Below are 10,217 nucleotides of genomic sequence, written 5' to 3' on the forward strand. Positions count from 1 at the left end.
CGGCACGATGGGACACACTCGGGCCCAGCACCACCACTTGCTTGCCCTGTGAATGTAAGGGAGTTCGTCTCACTGAGCCTGAATTGCAGCATCTAAACATGAGAATACATTGATATTTTCAAGGCTGCTGTTTGATAGCAAGGTGTCTGTGAAAAAGTCTTTTGTAAACTATAATATGACTTAGGGAGATGTTATTAATGTTACCAAGTAAAACCATTTCCTTTATGAATATATGCACACACACAGAGACACACACAGACAAGATACTGAGGGAATAATTTCAATTAATTCATTATTTCAATATATTTTTATTTCCTTAGCTCAAATAACTTAAAAATATTCTTGCATGAGTGTGATATATTCTGTCAGTAAGATAATATCTCTTAACAGTAAGAAGTGAAATGAATTTGTCTTTGACAAAGTTGATTGAGACGAATCCTCACCGGGCAAATGGGAAAACCATCATAGATCTCCCACCATCTTCCAGTGAGTGGTAACAGGGTTGGAAACTGAAGGTAAATGGAGGAGCAATTTTTTGGGTCCAAGTCATCTTCTTCATGCTGCAATATCCATTTAAAAAGGAGAAATTTACGTAAAAGGACAAATATTGTCTAGTTCCACTTATATGAGGTACCTAGAATAGTCAAATTCATAGAGATAGAGAGTAAATTAGTGGTTACCAGAGGCCAGGCTGGGGAGATGGGGAGTCATTGTTCAAATGGTACAGCGTTCCAGTTGGGGATGATGAGAAAGTTCTAGAGATGGATAGTGGTGATAGTTGCACAACAATGTGAATGTGCTTAATGCCCTGAACTGTACACTTAAAATGGTAAATTTTATGTTACATATATTTTACCACAATAAAAGAAAAATGAAAATTTACTTCAAATCTTTGGATCATTTCATACTGAATAATTAACTTGACTGAGATTTTTGAGGAATTGTTAAATGCACAGAACTAAACAATATATATCAAGCTTAATCACAAGTCAGTAAGGAAAGGAAAACAGTTATGGATGAAGATCTTTTAGTCCAGGGTTGCTTCTGGATGGGCAAGCAGCCAAGGCAAATTAAAAAGAGAAAGAGATTCACATTGATCAAATTGTCCATATTTTATAAAATTTGACATTGCATCATCTAAATACACTGTGTCTCCTTAAAAACAACGGGGACAATTTTATCAGGTATAACTGAGTTCCAAATACTATAAAATTCACAGAGAAAAATGTCATGTGCAGGATGAATGAAACAATATGGGACCCAGAGCAAAAAGAATATTTTTATTACACTGCTTACATCCATGATAAATATATGCACAAGAAACACCAGGTTGGGGGCCAGCCCCATGGCCTAGTGGTTAAAGTTCCCTGCATTCCCCTTCAGCAGCCCAGGTTCATGGGTTCAGGTCCCTGGTGTGACCTGCTCCACTCATTGGGCCATGCTGTGGTGGTGACCCACATACAAAATAGAGGAAGATTGGCACACGTGTTAGCTCAAGGTGAACCTTCCTCACCAAAAAAAAAAAAAAAAAAAAAAAAAAATTAAGAAACACCATGTTGAAACCACTGTGAAAAAGTTTGATATTCACAGTAAAGAAGAAAGCAAAGGAAATTTTTAGATAAAGAGAGAAACCATGAAGCAAATTTAAAAACCATATGCAGAAAATGACTAACCCAGTATCATCATCACTGGAAATGAGAAGATAGATAAACCATAGAAGATATCATTTCTACTATTCAAAGAGCATAGTAATTGAACTGAGTTAATACAGTCTATTTCAAAACAGCATCCTGGTGAAATCATGGGTGTAATGTTTGGACTGGAAGTAAAAGAAAAAGACAAAATTAACTCAAATTAAGTCAATTCCTGGAAAAAGGAGTCACTCACTCACTATGTCTGTAAAAGTAAACTCATTCCCAATCTGACAGTCATCACAGTAGATTTTGTGAAATACAGACGGTCCCTGATTTACGATGGTTCGACTTACAATTTTTCTACTTTAAGGTTGTGTAAAAGCAATATGCATTCAGTAGAAACTATCCTTCAAATTTTGAATTTGGATCTTTTCCTGGGCTAGCAATATGCAGTGTGATCCTCTCTCGAGATGGTGGGCAGCAGCAGTGAGCCGCAGCTCCTGTCACCACGAGGTCATGCGGGTAAACGACCTGTACACTTACACCTGCTCTGTAGCCAGGCAACCACTCTGTATCTCACTTTAGTACAGCATTCAATCAATTATATGAGATATTCAACACTTCATTATAAAACAGGCTTTGTGTTAGATGATTTTGCCTAACTGTAGGCTAGTGTAAGTATTCTGAGCATGTTTAAGGTAGTCGAGGCTAAGCTATGATGTTCAGTAGGTTAAGTGTATTAAATGCATTTTGAATTATAATATTTTCAACTTAGGATGGGTGTATTGGGGCATAACTCCATTGTAAGTCAAGGAAGATCTCAGCTGAAAATCTTCACTGCTCTCCCTAAAAAAATGAAAGTGTCAAATTTTTTCCTTTTCCGAAACAAAGATTCTGATTTCATAAAAGCATAATTTTGATGACTGCCTTAAAATCTTTTCTTTTTAATAAAAAATGCCTGCTCCAAATATCTCCATTTTTTATCTCCAAACTGGGCAACAGGTTCTAAATTGTCTCGTCCACGCCCTTGCTAAATTCTGAAAGAGTGTAGTAACACAGAAAAAAGAAATTGTGTTTTTGAGCCCCTGGTGACCTTAAAGAGTCTTGGAGACCAAGACAAACTAAGAGGCACGGAGGCCCCCAGCAGGAGAGAGCTGAAGGGGCTGCCCCCGGGACCGGACCGGGTTGATGGGAATCTAGCTCTCCGCGACAGGCAGGTCTCTGCTGTATACAGGTGCTTCCTGTGACCTTGTTCTACAAACATGGTAGCTTGGTCTCAGAGGAGTAAAATTTCATTTCGTTCCTAATCTTTCTTCCCTCTGTTGAGAACTTTTCCTGCTTCGTTTTTAGGGTAGCTATGCCAATTCTAGTTATTTGGTTGTTTCCTTGTTTGTTACCTTACACTGGGAATTGGTTTTATTGATCCAGTGACTACCCAAAGAGCCAGACAAAATTAGCAAAAGTTCTATTGGTTTTCATTTTCTTCTAATTTAACTTACACACTTATAAGAGATTGATTTTTCTTCCTTTTAAGAGTTTAAAATTCAAAAATCATTCCATCTTATTTATTATCTTACCAGAATAACATTGTCTGAAATACCTTCTATATATTTAATCATTTTAATTTTTACAATTGCTGATTATTTCACTTGGTCAAAATGAAAAACACCTTATTCTGTCCCACGTGAGATACACACACTCTTACGTGCACAGGCACACAAATACACATGCATGTACACACACTAAACATCCATCTCAGTCTGAGTCCTTATCATGCTCTCAGGAAATTCTAATGCGACTTTCCCATAAATATAACTCCAGTACCTTATGCCAACAAAAGACAATGTGTTGATGTAAACACACATCTCAAAAGTGTTGTGAACTCGCTAATGGGGCATTCTCAATCACAAACAACCATATTTTGTTTTAGCATTTGTTGCTGAAAGGTACAACAGTAGCAGACACAACACACAAAGCCTAAAGAAATAACATTTGGCTCATGAAAAGAGTAAATAGATTTTTCAAATACATTGTTTCTCAAAGAAATAACCTGGAAAGTGAGAAATGAACGGAAAGAAGAGCAGTTCTGAATGCATTTCTTTTTCAAAGTCCTGTAAACCAGCCATATGTTCCACATTATGAATATGCAGATGGTCTCAATGCAGTTATTTTTTTTCTCTAATTAAAACCATCAGGGTAAAATAATGCAGTAGTTCAGGAAGCTGGGTCAGCTGAGTTTCTATCTTCCCTTCTTCAAAAGTGCCCCCAAGCCTCTGCATGTTTATATAATTTGGGGGGTCCTTGCTGATAAATGAAAAAGAAAGATGAACAAATCAGCAGGAAGTGTAGCTTTATTCCTGCGTGCTTTGTGGTAAATCGTGTGCTTTATGAAGAAAATACATTTCATGGATGGATTTCTCTTAGATCCTTTTGTATAGAACCCACCTTTGGCGTGCCATAAGCAGTAACTTCTCTGAATGCAGGACCCTTGCTATGTCTGTCCTGGATCTAACAATGACGTTGAACTCAAATGTATGCAGTTAACCTGTCAGCCTGCCTGCAAGTCCTCTTAATGACAGCTCTTCGCTTAGCGTGTCAGCTGGGCCTGGACGGACTGCTCAGGGCAGAGGTGTGATATTCTCTTATAAGGTGCCCTACACTCCTCTTTGAGTAAGATGGGGGGGTGATGGATGACATGTGTATGAACTATTACTAAACTTGGTCTTCACCTGCAAAAAACCCTAACAAAATAGTTCTGTCCCAGGCTTTTTCTCTCTCCCCTACAGTTTCCATACCTCTGCCCCTTGAGCAACCACAGACCTATTTGATTTGCGAAGGCGCTGTGCAGAGGGCAGTGGTAGAGGTGGAGAACAGCTTAAGTGTAAATTCCTATAGTTTCCTTGCTTGGCACCGTGGTGCTATGAAATCCTTCTCCCTCACACATACATAAGTTGGGAAAAGTGATACTCAATCTTCACCGAAGGAGTGGGTAAAAAAATAAAAGGTGTAGGGAAAGAATGCATGGTAGGGGTGCCACTCTCACAGAGAGCTATCACAGACCCAATTTCCTTTCACACACCAAGCCTAGACAGCAGAACTCTTTGCTACAGCTTTGCCTGACCGAGCAAGATGAGAGCCACGGAAAAGCTCAATGAAATGGGGGCACGATGAAAACATGCCTACCCACTCATCTGGAGGGTGGCCTTCTTCATAGGAATTTTGAATCCTTAAATGCAAAAGTTTTTTATTTAAAATGAAATAATAGTCTTTACTTTAACTGAATAAAATGAAAAGAACTAAAAAAAAAAGACTGTCCTAGATGTAAATGTCATGTTTATCAAATTTTACCCAAGCACTAGCACAAACACAACCCCAAACCTGGGAGAAGACAAAGGAAAAGTCTGAAGTCTAAGGCTTACTTAAAACAAAATGCTTCCTTCCCGAAGTGCTCAGAGGGAAAGTCAGCATTCTGCGCAGTGAAGTAGTCTTTCACCTTTTCTACCACACGCACATCTGAACACTTCGCTGGTCTGAAGCAGAATTAGGTATGGCATAAATCATTATGGAGTTTTGAGGGAAAATAGAGCTACAGGGATTGAAAGGTCTGTCTGGAAGGGTCATGTTAGCTAAGTCTTCTGAGGGGTCCTTTGGCCATCGGAGGATGTGCCTGAACGGGTGCTGGCGAGGCTACTGCAAACGCAGCCGGGGGGACAGAGACTCGTGACGTCTCCCACATCTCTCCTAGTCTCCTACTGCTCGTGAAAGTTACTAGGCTCTCCCTTCACACACACCTTTCTGTACTTTGTGACTCTAGGGCTAGGACTCTGCAGCCCATGGCGGTACTTTGCCAGCTGGGTGCCCGTTAAACTGTACCAGTAAGGGGCATGGGGAAGACGGGAAGACTGGAACAGGGAGAGGCGATTGGCTCCTTCTTGTCTCCTGAATCTCTTTTGTTTCCTATTCCTACTGGGTTTTGGCTTTATCAGCATTGCTGAGCACTACTTCCTCAGTCTTGCGAGGGCGATACCTTCCAGTAGGAGAAGTCTGAAGTTCTAGCACTTAGAACCAGCCTCGTGGTGCCACCTCAGAGATTCTAGAGCCAGTCTTGGCATGTCCCTTCTAAGACTCCAGCACCAGCCAACCAGCACCCATTCTCAGAGGTCCTCGTCCCAGCCTCACAGGGTCCCTTCTCTGACCTCAGAGACACTAGCACCAGGTGACATCCACACCTCAGAGGCCCCTTCTTCAAGATTTTCTGTTTAATAATCTCAACCTCTTCCCTTTGTTCCCCCACCCCTAAAAGTGGTAGCTGCTTCCTACAGGTAGAACCAACTATATAATTTGCAGGGTCGAGTGAAAAATGAAAATGGTGACTCCTCATTAAAATTTACTAAGAATTTCAAGATAGCAACAGCAGAGCATTAAACCAAGCATGGGGCCCTTCTAAATGTGGCACTCCGTGCAAATGCAGTGGCCACACTCACAGGAAGCCAGCCCTACCAATAGGAACTACCTCTGTGATACATTAATATTCATTTTTGGCATTTTCAGCTCATTAATACCAAGTTAACAATTCTTCACATTAAATTCTCTCTGTTAAAATAACTAGTGTAGTTTCTGTCTCAAGACTAGATCCTGGCTGAGACCCTCCTCTTCTGTGCTGAAGGAGTGATGAGAGTGTGTCTCTAGAGTGACAGCATGTCTCTTTTTCTGTCCTCTTTCCCAACAGGACAGAGAACTCAGAATTCAGGTTCTAATGTTCATCTTGGGCTTCTCAGGATCAATGTTCAAAAGTCCATAGTTCAAACCATCCTGACACATTTCGTTCATGTCTATTTCCTAGCAATTTATCCACCAATGTTCAGAACATTCACTGAAACATGGCAGTGCATGGTCCTGAGCTGATATAGGCACAAGTGACCTACCTACATACAGTAGTCACTCCCTCAATAATTAATTTAAATAGAAAAAAATCTAACATATGGAAACTACTTCAAAGTTAAAATTCCTCAAAGTCCTTGGCAAGTTGAAAATCAAATCATGGCATAGTAAGGTCTACCTTCAATAATCATTTCCCAATCTGATAAGACATTGCATCCATTTCTTTTACCTCTTTTAGGAGCAGAGAGAGAAATTCCTTTGGGCAGCAGAGACTAACAGAAGAGGTATCAACTATTCACTTGAGCTGCCCAGAGGAGAGAGCCCTTTAGTCAAGCATTCTCAACTGAAGACTCTACAGAATGAAGCATTCTCAAGTCCCAGTTATTAAAAATAAAACTTACTCAGCAACGGGAGAGAAAAGCGCCATGCACTCCTGCCCCAGCTATTGTCTGAGTGAGCATAGGTACCCTCCACTGTCCCAAAGCTTTGTTAAAAAGCCTAAGTGTTGACACCACCCTACAGCTACTGCTTACTGAACACTTTTCGTGTGTCAGGTCCTTGACAAGGCATTTCAACACAGATTTTCTTATTTAACCTCAAAACAACTCCAAAACTGGTATAGTTATGCCAACGTTACCTGGGAAGGAACGAAGGTTCAGATTAGTTAAGAAACATCCACATGGTCACGCTTAATAGTAAATTTAGGTGACACAACAAAAAATTTTCCTTGATTTCTTCTAGGAACAAAACCAAATTCCCCCAGAGGTTTTTATATCATTTCCAGAGCCACTGTTATCAAATTATTCTCTGGTAGCAATTGTTTACCTTTGGGAATGAATTAACTAAGTAGATCACTAAGATCCATTCTTCAAGGCGGTAACATGCCAAGATAAGTAGAGACCACCTCGTGCATAATGCTGTGAGGTCAGCCTCTAACCCTCCAATAACTTCTTGGGTCATACACAGAAGACGGCGTTGGAGCCTCCAAGAATGAATTTAATTGTTTAGAGTCAGGTCTGCCTCTAAATGACATCATATGTGAGATAAAATCTAGAAAACTCAGTCCATTTTGCAGATATTTTCATGCATTTGGCTATCTGATATTATGCAGACAGGATGTCTGATTATTTCTGTGAGTTCTTTGGTTTTCGTTTAGGTATTTGGCATTAGCCTACACTTTTCCATGTAACCACTTGCCAGGCTCGTTAGTCATGCCATGACTTTTATGGCTCAAAAAGTAATAATTATATATATAAATCTCATTTCCTCTTATGCTTTTATGGCCTACTACACCTCCTATGAGTGAAGGATCCATAATTTTGTTTCTGTAAGTAAGAATATTAAAAATAAAGGTAAACATATGGTTTGGGATTTGCATGTGTGAATAAGCATGGAAAATATAACTGGAAGGTTCTGGTGGGTGCTGAATTATCTGACTAAAGGAGGCAGTAGCTAGTCCATTCGGGAAGGCGTAGGGCAGCTATACCTCTGCAGCTTCCCAAATCTGCAAATCTATTTAAAACTTCAAGTGGTAAAACTAAGTGTCCAGTCAAGCACAGTGAGCACAATTTGGAGCCTTTCTCTACCAAACACATATGCTTTAGAAATGTAAAGAAGGTAAGGAAAAAAATCTGCAGAGCTTCAAAACTCAGGAAAAGGGCCCCCCGTGAAGGTAAGTCTTATTATGCAGACTGATGGCAAGCGATGGGATCATTAAAACCACCTCAGTGCATGCAGGAGGACTTGCTGTTTCCCATAGAGCTGTGAATAATCTCAGTCAGATGGAACTCAGCGTTGACTGAGTCAGCAAACACGTCTCCCCCTTGCTCACCCATTAATTGTATATATTTGCACTTCCTTAACATCAGCAAACCTCTCAGTCCAGAATGGCTTTTCAAGACGTGCATCTCTGCTTATACTTAAATAATACACTAAAGTTGCCTATGGTGAAGCCCATACTATATTATCTGAAAATTTCTTTAAGGCAGAGACTGTATTTCTAACCAGGCCTCCGTATATTCCACTCTCAGTTAAAAGCAGGGCCGTTAACTCTGTAATGATACCGTTGGTACAAGAACTTTCTCATTGACATTAACACTTACTCTGCAGAAATACTTCTTTAAGGTGTATATGCCTATATATCATGTCAGCCATAGAACCGATGCTGAAGAACGTACCAAAGAGCATGTGGGGGGGGAGGAGAAGAGAGGAGGAAAATGAAAAGAGCATTCCAGAATAGTAACAATTAGTACTTACATACTAGTACTTAGAACTAGTACTAGGTACTGTTCCGAGCACTTTGCATATTACCTCATCTAGTCTTCAAAGCACCCCTAGGAGGTAAGAAGCAGTAGAACTGTGATTCAAACCCAGGGAGCCTAGCTCCAAAGTTCATGATCTTAAGTATAACGTCATATGGCTTTTTATTAAGAATGTTTTTGAAAGATTATTCCCCAAGGCCCAACAACATGGGTGACTATCCTACTAAAGCCTACAATCAAGCAGGAACCAAAACAACGGGTTCTTGTTTGTGGTTTTTTGTGGTGAAGAAGACTGTCTCTGAGCTAACATCTGTGCCAGTCCTCCACTACTTTATGTGTGATGCTGCCGCAGTGTGGCTTGACAAACGGTGCACAGATCCGCGCCCGAGATCTGGACCTGCGAACCCGGGGCCACTGACGTGGAGTGCTCCAACTTAACCACTACGCTACCAGGCCAGCCCCCAAAACAACAGGCTTTTTAAACGTGCTTTCCACTATCTTCACCAGCCCCAGTGGCCTACTGGTTAAGATTCAATGCTTTCTCTGCCAAGGCCTGAGCCTGTTTCCTGTCAGGGAACCACACCACCATGGGTCAATTGTCATACTGTGGCAGCTGCTGTTGCTGTGATGCTGAAAACTATGCCACTGGTATTTCAAATACAGGCAGGGTTACTCATAGTGGACAGGTTTCAGTGGAGTTTCTAGACGAAGACGTCAATAGTACATTTTGAGAAATTATTTTTTTTTTTGCTGAGGAGGATTAGCCCTGAGCCCACCTCTGTTGCCAGTCTTACTCTTTTTTGTTTTTTGCTTGAGGAAGATTAGCCCTGAGCTAATATCTGTGCCAATTTTCCTCTGCTTTATATGTGGGTCACCACTGCAGCATGCCTGCCAAGTAGTGTAGGTCCACGCCCAGGGTCTGAATCCGTAAACCAGGCCACTGAAGGGGAGCATGCCAAACTTAACCACTACGCCATGGGACCAGCCCCTTGAGAAATTTTTAAAATGAAGAAGAATGCTTTTTCTAATCATGAGATTATATATCAACTGAGATCCAAAAAGGAAAAAACTGAGAGAAATTTAATAGAGAACTGCAGAAGTAGGCTGAACAGCTCAAGTCCTACATTCTCAAGACTTGAGGTAACATTTTTTTATACTGTTCAATTTCTTGAATATTGAGTATCCCTACATTTACCTGTAAATGTAAAATTCCAAAGCCTCGTTCTTTTTATAACATTCTCATAATTGGGGTTATCTCTACTATCCATCTTATAACTCCCTTGTCACAATGTAATCATAACAAAGATAAGCAGCACCACTATTTCTATATATTTTGAGCAATTCCATTTGACTCACAATTTTGAGGCCTCGGGTAGGGGCAGGCATTTTGCCTGATGATGTGAATAGGACATGTTTCCTGCTCTCTTAGCCGTTCACAGCT

At 40.5% G+C, this 10,217-nt stretch overlaps 1 long non-coding RNA gene across 4 annotated transcripts in view; it reads right to left on the reverse strand.

The window, feature by feature from the left end:
* Positions 1 to 288: 288 nt before the first annotated feature.
* The window catches only part of LOC106834437 (uncharacterized), a 90,067-nt gene continuing 80,138 nt past the window's right edge, over positions 289 to 10,217 (reverse strand). For all 4 annotated transcript variants that reach the window (XR_011502095.1, XR_006524628.2, XR_006524627.2 and 1 more), the window contains 2 exons: positions 10,133 to 10,215; positions 289 to 560 (listed from right to left, as the gene is read on the reverse strand). This is a non-coding gene — a long non-coding RNA (uncharacterized lncRNA). The remainder of the gene's footprint in view (positions 561 to 10,132; positions 10,216 to 10,217) is intronic.

Source organism: Equus asinus, chromosome 3 (assembly GCF_041296235.1).
Source record: "Equus asinus isolate D_3611 breed Donkey chromosome 3, EquAss-T2T_v2, whole genome shotgun sequence".
Lineage (NCBI taxonomy): Eukaryota > Metazoa > Chordata > Mammalia > Perissodactyla > Equidae > Equus > Equus asinus.